Genomic DNA, 14,088 nt, shown 5'->3' on the forward strand with positions numbered 1-14,088 from the left:
TCAATCTGTCTGTTCTGTTCCCCACTCTGTCTCTGGTGACGCCTCTCACCGCCCCTGGGCCTCTGGCCTGTACCCTAGTTCTGTATGCACAAATAAATAAATTTAAAAAAAAAAATGAAACAATGGGAACCTCAATATACTACAGAATGGAGTATAATTTATGTTAACTACTTTGGAAATCTGTTTGACAGCATCTACTTAAATTGAAGTTTTGCATAAAGTATACCTTAGCAATTTCATTGCTCACTAAATACCCAACAGAAATGTATGTATATGTGCACCAAGAAATTTTTAAAAGAATATTTATAGCAATAGAACTCATAATTACCCAAACCTAGAAACATCTCAAATGACCATCAAAAATGCAATGGTTGAAGACCCTGTATTATATTTATATAGTGATAAACTATATAGCAATGAAAAATAATCAACCATAAGAAACATTAATAAAACTTAAAAATATACATTCAGGAGAAGAAACCAGACAAAAAGAATGCATGTTGTATGATTATGATTTATAGAAAGTAAAAAAAAAAGTTGAAACTAAAATTGTATGTTTAGAAATATATGTGAAAAGTTAAGTTATTACTAAAAGTAAGGAAGTTATTACTACACACATCACTGAAATGTTATGTCAAGAATTGATGAAAGGAGATAATGTTTGAGCAGCCGAATAAATGGGGATTCTGGAAAAGCAGAAACATTCAGTTTCTTGATCTATATAATGGTTACATGGGTCCTTCCTTATAAAAGTCATTGTTCTATGTCCTTAACAAGTTCATAATAAAAAAACTTTACAAGGCAATAATTCTGTAATTAAATTTTATAAAACAGGGTCTCTCTCATGGCAAAAGTGGTGAAGATGCAGCAGTCTGAAGCTATCTGCAACCACTGCAGCATAAGTTCAACACCTGGCCAGGGAAGAGCAGATCTCTCCTGTCCTGCCCACTGCTCCCCTCAGCAGTGTGTTTCAGTTGATCTGCCTGTTCTGCTCCCCACTCTGTCTCTGGTGAATCCTCTCACCCCCACATCTCTGGTCTGTACCCCAGTTCTTGTATGCATAAATGAATGAAATTTAAAATAAATAAATTTTATAAAACAATATGCTATATAAGATAAAAATGTAACTCATATCTATTAAGAATTCACTGTTAGGAGCCACTATAAGTACTTTATTTAATCTTTACAATATTCAAAAGACATAGTACTGTTACGCTCAGATTTCAAAGTTGAAGAGACAGAGGCACAAAGAGCTTACATAATCAACAAGTGACACAGTTAAATGGAATTCATTCAGGATAGGCACCTTGCAGCAATATGTTTCAAGATCAAGCTCTTATGGAGTCCAAGCTCTTATTTAGTATATTATGTTAGATTTTTCCTTGTCAAAATTATTATTTAGTATAATAGGTAAACTTAATCTAAAATATTGGTCTTTCATAGAGCTAAGATACTAAATCTTTAATTCAGCACTCTATCCCTTTTTCATTTTAAGCTCTGCTAAGGAAAGAAGATAAATTACATTAAGATGACATATTTACTATTCTAATTTATAATTGAGCAATATCATAAATTATATGATTCCTGTTGCCCAACACAGAAATGAATACATCCAAGATTCATCAATAATCACCAGAAATATTTCTCCCTAAAGGTCAGGATATTCTTCTACCTACGCAAAGTCTTAAAAAAGGGGGTAAATTTTGGAAAAATATCTGCTTCTCTATTAACATAATTTTCCAGTTTATTCAACAGGAAATACCCATTATATTTCAGGATAAAGATATAGTGGTTAACTGAAGAGATTTCAGTTTGCCTAGTGGACTCAAGTATCAGCCCCACTATTTTATGGTTATTTGACCTGGGACAATTCACTAAATAATTTCACTCTGTTTTTTCTTGTGTAAAATGGGATGACATTAGTATCTACCTCTTAGGATGGTTTGTAGGCTAAATGAAATGATAAGCATATCATTTAAAACCCAACTGAGTACATAGTAAATACCACACAAGTGTTGCTATCATTACTTCCTGACTCCAGTCCTTCCTCTTTCCCACTGCTATAACCTCACATTTTTGTCACCCTCCCTCCATTCTTATACTCCCACAGATTGGCTCTCACAAAATATGATTTTCAGTTGACCCAAAATTCAAGTTTCTTAACTAATTACCAGTATTTCCTACAACCTAGTTCCAGCCTTAATTTCCAATATTATCTGTTTTTCATCCAATATAAAAAAACTTATTCTGTTATCAAATTAATTCATTTGTCATTCACTGAAGTATGCCACTTAACCTCTAAACTTTTCTGTGTTGTTTCCCTGATTTCTCTTAACATTTTCTAGCTGCATCAAAATCTAGTACAAAATGCAACATCTATTAAATTAAATGAAATAGAATTACTAACACTAGCTTTGACTTCCAGAGATCAGATATTGATATTAAAAGGCATTTCTCTAAGTCTCCATTCTCCAATTCAACAATAGTAAGATATTACAAAATGTTTGAACCCATTAATTTTTGAGTAATAATATCTTGCATACTATTAAGTTTGAAAATATGCCTCAGATAAAATACCACTGGTGGGTTGTTTCATGATGTGAAGTGTTAAGGGACTGAGATCACTGCATGGCTAAAGTAGAAGAAGCTGAAGATCATTAAAGAGGTTAAAAGGGAAGTCATAGCATGGTCAATATGTTGTAAAAGGTGTTCGTGTACTATGACAAACCTGGAAATGATACAAAGAAAGGGGAGTGATTAAGCCAACCTTAACTCATCTTTCCAAACCTCTCTGCATTGCATAAAGTGGCTGAAGAACTACAAGAAAATGGTGTAGTTTGATGTGGAACTAATGTTAGGAACACAAGGATGGCTCATCATCAGAAAATCAAGAAACATAATTCACCCCATCAACTAAAAGAAAGATAAAAACCATATGATCATATTAATAGATGCTGAAAAGCATATGATAAGATCCAACATCCATTTATGATGAAAACCCTCAAAGAACCGGAGATAAACAGAATATGCCTTAACATACTAGAAGCCATCTAAACAAACCATAGCAAAAAACACTCTCCTTTTTAAAGATATATTTATTTATGCATATAGAACTGGTATATAGGCCAGAGGTGCGGGAGTGAGGGATGGGGAAGGGGGCTTGATAGGACTGACCAGAGACAGAGCGGATAGCAAAACAGCCAGACTGATGAAGCACACTGCTGAGGGGAGCAGTGGGCGAGACAGGAAAGGTCTGCTGTGCCATGATCACCTCCCTTGCTGGGGATTGAACTTGTGCTGCAGTGGCTGTGATAGCTTCACAGTGCTGTGCCTTAATGTTTTGCACCACCTGGGAGGGCCCTGCTAATAGCACTCTTCACAATGAAAAACAAGGAACTATTTCACTAAGATCTAGTACAAGACAAGGATGTCCACTGTCACCAGTGATACTCTACATAGTTTGGAAGTTCTAAATAGAACAATCGGATAAGAAAAGGATATAAAAGGAATCAGAATTAGAAAAGAAGAAATAAAGCTATCATTTGCAAGTGACATAATAACATACATACAGAGCCCTCAATAGTCCACAGAAAAACTAAAAAATGAAACAATCAGTTCAGTAAAGTGGTAGGGTATAATATCAACACAAATAAATAGTTGCCTTCCCATATAAAAACATGCAATAGAAGAGGGAGAATTTAAGAAAGTGATGCCATTTACTATTACACCAAAATAAATAAATAAATATTTAGGTATAATCCTAAAAAACTTGGTAAAAAAAGTAAATACAAAGTATAGGACATTGCTGTAAGAAATAAAAGACCCAAAGAAATGGAAAAGATATTCCCTGTTCATTGATTAGAAGAAACAACAACAGAATGTTGGATCCTAAAAAGCAATACACACATTCAACACAATTCCAATAAACTTATCAATGGCTTCTTTTAAAGAACTGGAACAAATATTACTGAGATTTATATGGGGTCACAAAAGACCCTAAAGCAATCTGACAAAAAAGAGAGAATGGAAGTATCACTTCCAACATCAAATTATATTTAAAAAAATGCATCTGCCATTCAACCCACTAATTCCATTCCATGACATCTATATAAAAAGAAATTTAAGCCCCTCCCTGGTGGCGTAGCGGGTTAAAGCACAGCACTGAGAAGCTAAGGCCACTTCCACATGAGTTAGATCTCCGCCTGCCCCGGAGGTGACCACATGGCGAGGCAGACCTCTCCTGACCCGTCCGCGGCTCCCCGTAGCAATGTACTTTGTCAATCTGCCTGTTCTGCTCCCACTGTTTCTGGTGAATCCTCTCACTGCCCCTGAGCCTCTGGCCTGTATCCCAGTTCCGTATGCACAAATAAATAAATCTTTAAAAAAAAATTCAAAGCATAAATGTGTCTACTAAAAGGTTCTGTCCCTAATTAAAAAGAAGCTGAAGTGTAGTTTCTTCAGTGAGCAGTAGTTTATCTTTTTACATACTTTATATGACATGATTATGAAGTTATGATGCTTAATAACCAGTGTACTTGAATTGAAATATCAATTTACTAAGTACCTGGAACTGTATTACATTTTATATGCATTGACTTACCACAGGTGAGGTATTCTGAATCTTATATTCATTTTTATTTTTTTAGGTAGACTCATTTTTATTTATAACTATATGTCCTATTGGTTCAGTTATTCTGAACAATCCTTACTACTATAAAATCTTTAATTTTTGTAATAACATTCTAGCGATTAGACTCCACTAATCACCCATGTTCATACCGCCTCTGCCTACCTTCCCCTCACATTCATATTAAAGAGACAGTAATTTCTTAAGGCACACAGTTAATGATTGATATATCCATGATTTAAATGAATCCAGAGTCTGAATTCCTAAGCCACTACACCATGCCAATATATATATATATTTTTTTGGTGTATATATATTGGGAGACGATGTACAAACACCCATATCAATACTGCCATATTGCATTTAGGTGTTTTAGAAAAACTATTTTGAACTATTTTTGAATTGTCTTTCAGGTCATCCTACTTTATTAAACAGGGAATTTGGGTAGATAGTCCTTTCCAACTTCAGAGTACTATAAGGAAGCATTTAACTGTGTTTTGTTGTTTTAAAGATTTATTTATTTATGCATCCAGAACTGTGGTACAGGCCAAAGGTGCAGTGGTGGTGAGAGGATTCACCAGACACAGAGTGAAAAGCAGAACAGGCAGATCGACGAAGTACATTGCTGAGGGGAGCAGCAGGTGAAACAGGATAGTCTGCTGCAAAATGTTTATCACCTGTGGAGAGCGGGATTGAACTCACACTTATGCGATTGAAGCTGCTGTAGCTAGCTTGCAGTGCAGCGCTCTAACCCGTTGGCCACCAGTGGGGCCCTTAACTGAGTTTTTTTTTAAAGATTTATTTATTTGTGCATACAGAACTGGGGTACAGGCCGGAGGCTCAGGGGCGGTGAGAGGCTTCACCAGAGACAGAGTGGGGAACAGAACAGGCAGATCGACGAAGTACACTGCTGAGGGGAGCAGCGGGCGGGCCAAGAGGGGTCTGCCACACCATGTGGTCACCTCCGGGGCAGGCGGGAATCGAACTCATGCGAAGGCGCCTTTAGATTCTCAGTGCAGTGCTTTAACCCGCTGCGCCACCAGGGAGGGCCCCCTTAACTGAGTTTTTTAATGAATGGAAGAAGACTTGGAGAACTTCAGAACTTATTTTAAATACGTTTCATCCAAGGATAATTTAGATTATTTAGACATTTTCATAATCTACATTTTCACATATCTCCTACATATTCAAACTAGGCTAAATGCGGAATGGAAAAACATCGTTTGAAATTAATGTCGTGACAGACAACACAAAAAATACATCTTCAGTATCCTCAAAATAAAATCCAAGGAAATAACCAGAATACGTTTGCACTCAAATATTCAGGCCCTTAAATAAATTGTTTACATTTTTCAAAGTATTGGTAGAAGCTTTGTTTTTTCAAGTCTTGTATTCAAAGCCCATATTCATTATTTTGGATAGGTATAAAGGGTGGTATTAAAACGTCATAGGTCTCTGCTTTCTTATTTAATGTAATGACATTAAAATATTTGGGGGGAATTACAGGCAACACATGTAAGTCATAACAGCAAATGTTAATACTTAATTCAAAACATCTTCAAATTCCCATATCAACACAGGCTAATCATAAATACTGGCACATGTTTTCACTCTTCTCATCTTCTGGTTAAGAGAACAAAAATCACCTCACTTAAGTGAGAAATATTATGTGTGAGTATGTCTATGGGACAATAGTAAAATCAGTCATTAGAAATCTTGAAGTCATATTCCTTTATTCATGCTAGCAAATAGCTCATCAAATTTTTGCCTTTTATATACATTTTCCTCTCAATATTCACAAATATTAAGAACTGCAAATAGAAATGTGTTCTTTTATGACTGTCTGCCAAATTCATTCAGCATGACTGCAATTGAGTGAAAAAATAAAAATACGTATTACTTACTGTATGTGGTGCTTGGCAATTTCAAAATGATTTGCAAACATTCATCCTCAAAATACTCCTACAAACTGCATCTGTGAAAAGATAAGCATCCAAAAGTAAGCAATTTTCCCAAGGTCACAGAAAAATTAATCCATACCAACAAACATTTAGACACTATATACTTTAACATAATGAAATAAGGCTTTGCAAAATATAGATCATACATGTAGCAAGACATAATGAGCTGACAAACACAATATTCCCAACTACATGCAAATATTTTAAACATCAGTCCAAGAGGACAATCTTAAATTAGAGGTAAGAAATACTGGCTTCAAAGTATAGGTAAGAAACACAGTGCACCCCAGGCACAGCCTAAACGACATCTGAAAATATGAGGTGTTCATAAGTAAATTTAGTTGGACATTTGAGATGGTTATTAACATAATTCAACTTTTTAAAATGTACATTTGCCTGATAGGAAGATCACTGATTTAGAAGAGAATTTTGCTTGATTTATCCAGAGAATTGCACCAGTTCACAATGTAATTGCATTTCAACTCTAATTGAAAACCATGCTCTGAGAAAAATACAGACATGCCACTTGCACACCTCACAAAATACACAACTTTCATTTTGCTTTTCAGAAAGTCAATGTCATAAAGTTACTTTATTTTAATAAAAAATTTATTAAAGAATTTGTTTTAGGGTATTGATAGAGGGGAGAACACATTAAATTCAAAGCTCAAAGTATTAAGTGGATTTTATGCTCTTGGATATATTTTATTAAAGAGGTTTTCAAAAGAAGAAAAATAAAGCATAACCTAATAATAATAAAACAACTCTATTTAAAGTGCCTGTTGTTTCAGACAGATTGAACACACTATACACAAAACAAAAAAAAACTTCCTAAGTATTAAGCATTGTTAGAAGATCCTTAGCTCTCAACAATGAACAGAATTTCTGCTAAGAGAAATAGGATCCATTATAGTACTAAACAGAAACACCAATTTAATAATATAGGAGATGTGATTTTGTATTCAGCAGAACTAAAAGTAACCAAATGAAAAGTTCAACAAGCATCCTGAGTTTAAGACCTAATTTATCTCTTCTTCCAGCATATGAAAGATAACAATATGACTCCAGCCTCTACCTGGTATGGGAGTGTATGATTTTACAAATGACCAGCACAGCACTTTCAAACAAGAGGAAGAAACTAGACAGACTTGGTAAGTTTGCAGTTAAATGTCAAAATTATATGAGATTCTTTAGAAACCATATATTTAAGAGATTCTTAAGAAACCATGTATTTTTATAAATTTAATTTTCCTAAAAGTTGGAGCTTAATAAATATACAAATTTATATTCTCATATAATTTCATCATGACAAAGTTATGAAAATTAGCAGAGTCACATGTTTCTTCATATTCACATTCTCATCACTACATTCAAGAGAACTAAAATTAACACCAATCGCAAAGATTTCCCAATGTGAAGCAACTAATACACAGGTGATCCTAGTTTCATAATGATCTGTTCTGACCTGTAATTGTTCTCATTCAAACCTGCTAGGCCTAATACCTCTGTAATACCACTTACAGAGCAGAGACTGAAATTCCCCTCAAAGCTTCCAGACCAGAGGAGATTGGCATAACAACCAAATCAGTTTACCAATATATTTTGTTTATCCCACACTATGGTTTTAAAGGACACTAAACAATATTCCAAGGCAGATTTCTCATAACCATCCTCATTTCCAGCTTTTAGAAATTCAAGTGAACATTTTGCAAGGTGAAACTCAGTCTCCAGAACATGAAGAAATGGTTATCTCCTTTGCAGGGATATGTTTTCTGCACTCACCCATTTCATAATTTGGTAGTTTGTCTACTGTGCAATCCTCAATCCTCAAGCACAGGAATGTCTTGTCCCTTATCAGTCTCTTTGCCCACCAACTATAATCAGGTAAACTCAAATTAAATAAAGTCTGAATATTATCTGCTGTGAACCCAAATTAAGAAAAGTTTGAAAATACTTAGCCTCAGTTCTTTAAAGTCATTAAAGACTGAAAAATGTTCCAGATTTTAAAAAGCTTAAAAGATAAGACAGCCAAAGACAAAAGTGATGCTAGATGCAATGAGTTATATAATGATATTTAAGTTAATAATGAGCTTCTTGATTTACAGTTGTACTGTGATTATATAGGGTAATGTTCTTAAGAAGAAACACTCAAATACTAAAGAAACATGTTTACATAGTATTTTCAAATGATTCAGCTATATATATACATATACACACTCACATACGTACATATATATTTACAAATACATATATGAAGAGAATCCTAGCAGAAATAATAAAGCAAAGCAAGCATAAGTAAACAACAAATCTGGGAAGGTAGTATTCTTAAGTACAAAAGTTGTAAAATTTCTGTCTGTTTGAAACAATATAAAAATTACAACTTAAAGAAAAAAATGTAGAAATAAATAAATGTTTTACTTTTATTGAGCTCTTTTAGTATCACACAAAAACAATGAAATGATGCATTTTTAAAGAAAAAATTAAATATTTAAAAAATAAGTCAGAGTCATTGCCCATGCTTTTGACAACTATGATGATAAGATATTTAGAGTGATACATAAGTATTCTCATGTATTAAATATAGGATGTTTATATATATATTCATAAATTTATATGCTGAATATATTTAAAGATATGCATTTGTTTATAACTTATATATGTACATGTGAATGTAAATATTTAAGATACAAAGGGAAATAAAATGTAGAACCTAGTTTTGTGTTTTCAAATAAATCATACAGACAATAATTTTATATTAACCAAATTCGATGAAGTTAAATATTACCAAAAGAAAGTAGTCATCAGGAAAAAGGATAGTATAGGTCTGTAAAATTATCAATGTTAAGTGGATTTTTATCCAACTGTTTTTCTAAATCAAAATTAAACAGTTTTTTAAATTCAAAAAGAAACATAAAAAATTAAAATCAATGCCCACAATAATATATTTTACATATAACTTTTTTGTTTACCTCGACTTTTATTTTACAAATTTGACATTATCAACACTTTTATGATTAGATTCTCATTTTACTTGTGAATTTCCTTTTGTGGTAATATCAAACATTTTATCATAAAATGATCTTTTCAGTGATAACTCTTCCATACATGCCATTACTTAGCTTGTACATCTTCATACTTATATTGTTACCAGATATGGTTATAAAAATTAAAGAATAAAAATACTGCAAATTTCCTTTTGTGTACAACTTCTGTCATAGCAGGAGTGCTTCCTGAGGATATAATATACAGAAAGGGAATTGTTGGACCAAAATAGCATGAGGTTGCCAGAGTTGTAAAACTGCATAATTAAAAAGTATGCACTTAGTTTTCAAATTTGAAAAACCCCACAACCTGGTTATATTTTACAATCCCTATAGCCAGTGACACAGGATTTGTTGCATCTTTGGCCCTAGCTCTTCGTATTATGTGTCGAATTAAGTTTATTCATTTTTAGTATTACACATGTTGAGTTTGTTTACCATTAAAAAGCTTTCAAGAGCTTATCCAATTTGACTCAAGTTTTTAAAAATGCATATGGAAGCAGAAAATTTTAATTAAATAATCATATATTTTTAGAGGAACTATTTCCTCTGATATTCCTTACTTTGTTACAAAGAAGAATCAAGCACTTTAAAAGATTTGGCCCTCCCTGGTGGCGCAGCTGGTTGAAGCACAGCACTGAGAATCTAAAGCCGCTTCCGCATGAGTTCGATTCCTGCCTGCCCCGGAGGTGACCACATGGTGTGGCAGACCTCTCCTGACCCGCCCGCTGCTCCCCTCAGCAGTGTACTTCGTCGATCTGCCTGTTCTGCTCCCCACTCTGTCTCTGGTGAAGCCTCTCGCTGCCCCTGAGCCTCTGGCCTGTACCCCAGTTCTGTATGCACAAATAAATAAATCTTAAAAAAAAAAAAAAAAAAAAAAAAAAAGATTTAAGGAAAATTCCTACAAATAAATTAAGATGTGCTACAGTTTTATAACCAAAAGCACACAAAAGAATTGAATATAACATGACAAATAATTCATTAAAACAGAAAACACTATATATGCACCTGAGTAATGCAAACAACTATTCCAACTATTCCAGGTCTCATTTCTAATTTATAGCATTACTACTCTTAAGTGTCAATTAAATTAACGGTTCTCACAGATCGTAATTTGTATCAGACATCTTTCTTCTTATGATCATTTTGGATTATTCCAAGTTTAACTTTCCTAGGTTATGCATTCCTATTTTGTACCCTTAAATCCAGGAGATTAAAAGAAATGTCATTTAGTATAAGTATACAATGAGCCCTTCTGGAGTTTTACTTAGTCTTCCTTGGCAAATCACTGGTTTGATCACAAATAATAAGTTAAGCCTTCCTTTACACAAGACAATTTTTTTACTGGCTGATGAGAACATTATATGAGATAAAAAGTCAACCTCACTGAAGTGAAGATATATGAACTCTTTGCTTTACCTCATATTTAAGTCCTGTCATTGTGTCAGAGAATAAAATTAGATTAACTCACAGTGATTTACTCCTCTCAAAGTCATGTTGGTTGTTACCCCATTTGTTCTTCTCTTTGAGGTATATGAAAGTCAAGTGTCTTTTTTATTTATTCCTCTATTTTCCTAGATATCAAAGTAAGCTGATTAATCTAAGTCAAAGTCATCACTAATATATCTTTCTCTTGCTTTCTCTCTCTCTCCCAAATTTGGCCTTCATAAACACTAAACTAACTCCCACCCTCTCTATTATAAATATGACTCAACAATAAGCCTATAATAATTTCACTCATGGAAGTTATGAAAAAATCAGGATATCCTGAATATTGTACATTATTTAAGTATAATTCTTCTGAAGTCCATTAACCATCTTACTGGTACATAATTCCATATGCAGCAATGCATATATGCCATCATAGACTATCTGCCTAGTTAATCCTTTGATCAAGATCCTAGAAACATATATTTGTCCTTGATTTTTCAGTCTCTACATTGTCGAGTCTACATATGGTGTTTCCTAACTGAATACTTTCATCCATGTCTCTTCTCTATTTAAATGGTAAGAAGGTAATACCTATGTCCTAACTCATATTGGTTCTCAGTCAGTTCCTTGTTCTCATTACATCATTTAAACTTTTGTTGAATGTTTAATAAGAACACACAAAGAATGTGACTGTTCCAAACATCCATCAGATTTTCTATGTAAAGAACACTAAATGCCTACTTTTTTACCATCTGATACTATCTACTTAAATATGAGGAAATGTTGATTCTTTCATCTTCTGAGATAGAATCTACAACAGTTGCTTAATTCACTCTAGTCGACCCCAACAAATACACAAGAAAGCATGGCATATTTAATAACCTTGATGTCATTACTTTCTAGTCTCCATTGATATTTCCCATTTGCTTTTTTAATGTCTCTGATTTTTGTTCATTTCATTTCCAATGAGCAATTCTAAGAATAATTAAAGATAGAAATAGTCATGTTCAGAGAACTTCATTGGTGGCATAACATTTATAATTGAATTAACTATTAAAAGCAACTTGAGCATCTAGTAATTAGATAGCAAATAAGTATTTGTGGTTGTACGTATGATAAAATGTAGTTATAAAACTCATTTCTCAAATAGTGTCTGTTTATATAAAGAAGGCATCTACCTATATTTTTAATATACTTTAGAAAGTATATTAAGAAAGTAGCAATTGTTTAAATAATTATGTGCCATATTTACATATGTAATATAGAAATAGTGGAGTATAATACAGCAAAATGTTTTATGGTAATGTCTGAATGGTATGAAATGTAATATTACTTTCTTTTATAAATTTTCTTAATTTTTGAACAAAATACAATCAATAATGAAAATGAGTCTTAATTTAAAAAATCATAGAGAACAAAACAACAAAGTGTGTAGGTATGAACAAATCACACAACAACAAACAAGGTATAAATTCAGTGTTAACAGACAAAGTTGGACCATAATTAACAATACGATGAAATTTTTAAAAAGTTAATGAAATGTGATTTTTTATGTTATGAATCTGGACCTGCCAATTGCTAATTATCTTTTCTCTCCTCCCTTAGTTGTTATGTGCACTTCTATGATCTTTTTCTTTTGCCTGCCCAAATTGTAGATATAAAGGCTGGAATTCTAAAAAAAATTTAGTGAATAAATTATAGAATCATTGTAAAAATCCAAAATTGCTGGTCAATTTTTAGAGCTACTTATCAGGCTTGTTCTACCAACATCAATAATTCATATTTAGTGAAGGGGAAAATAAAGTATGAATTTCTTTAAGCACTTTTGGATACATGTTGAAAGCAATTTATTAGGGATCAATATTACCTAAAAATTTGCCAGTAAAATTAAGAAAAAAATTCTGTTGGGAACTTCATGATTATTGTACCATTATATATGAATGTGTATGTGAATAACAAAATTTTCAAGTTCATAATTCAAATAATTACTCAAATGATAGAAAATTTAAAGGTGTCCAGGAGAGAAATAGAATTAACATTCAGGAGATTAGGATACATAAAAAATGACTCCAAATGAGAAATTTATGTTCCATAAAAGGACACTTTATAGTTTAATTTAATCAAACTGTATGAAGGAGTATTCTTAAAATTAGATTCCAAGTAATGAAATAGCTTGCAATATTCATTAAAAATGAATTTCCAGAAACTCAAGATGCTTTAAGCATGAATTTTTTTCTTTTTTTTTTAAATGAAGGGTTTATTTTAACATTTTAACATAAATTTAGAATTGTGATATTTCAAATTATTACGTAAAATAAGAATGTGGTATGACTATGAATTTTAGGTATATTATAAGTAAATTTAATATTATGCTTTTTGGTCACTACCAGTGCTTTTTTTTTTTTAAGATTTATTTACTTATACATACAGAAACTGAGGTACAGGCCAGAGGCTAAAGGTGAAAGGATTCACCAGAGACAGAGTGGGGATCAGAATAGGCAGGATGACTGAAATATGCTGCTGAGGGGAGCAGTGGGTGGTTCAGGAGAGGTCTGCCATGCCATGTGGGTCATCTCCCAGGCCAAGGATCAAACTGGTGTTGCAGTGGCTGCTGAAAGCTTCATTGTGCTGGTCTTTAACCCACTGTGCCACCAAGCCCCCTCTAACAAAGATTTCTTAATGTTTTTGTGCCATTGTTTAAACTTATTGTATTTACACTGTGCATATCTAATTATAATCAGTTGAATACATCTTTTACCCACTCAACCACAAAATCCATATATATGGTATGACAGGTTGAATTTTATAAACAGGGCCACAATACATGGTAACCCATGTGCAGTTCTGCAAATGTGACCCTGATAGTCACCCATCAAGAGATGAAATTCTCTTGGGTCTTCCCTGGTGGCTCAACAGCTTAGGACTCAGCACTGAAAGCTAGCCACAGCCAGTGTGAGTTCAATCCTCGCCCCAGAGGTGACCCACATGGTGTTGCAGATTTCTCCTGTCTCGCCTGCTGCTCCCCTCA

At 33.2% G+C, this 14,088-nt stretch overlaps 1 protein-coding gene across 2 annotated transcripts in view; it reads right to left on the reverse strand.

The window, feature by feature from the left end:
• GALNT13 (polypeptide N-acetylgalactosaminyltransferase 13) overlaps positions 1 to 14,088 on the reverse strand; it is a 413,355-nt gene that overhangs the window by 380,389 nt on the left and 18,878 nt on the right. For both annotated transcript variants that reach the window (XM_004674649.2, XM_012728953.1), the window contains exon 2: positions 6,532 to 6,602. The gene's annotated coding sequence lies outside the window, so the exon portion shown is untranslated. The remainder of the gene's footprint in view (positions 1 to 6,531; positions 6,603 to 14,088) is intronic.

The sequence above is a fragment of the Condylura cristata genome, unplaced genomic scaffold, assembly GCF_000260355.1.
Source record: "Condylura cristata isolate star-nosed mole 26May11 unplaced genomic scaffold, ConCri1.0 scaffold00002, whole genome shotgun sequence".
NCBI lineage: Eukaryota > Metazoa > Chordata > Mammalia > Eulipotyphla > Talpidae > Condylura > Condylura cristata.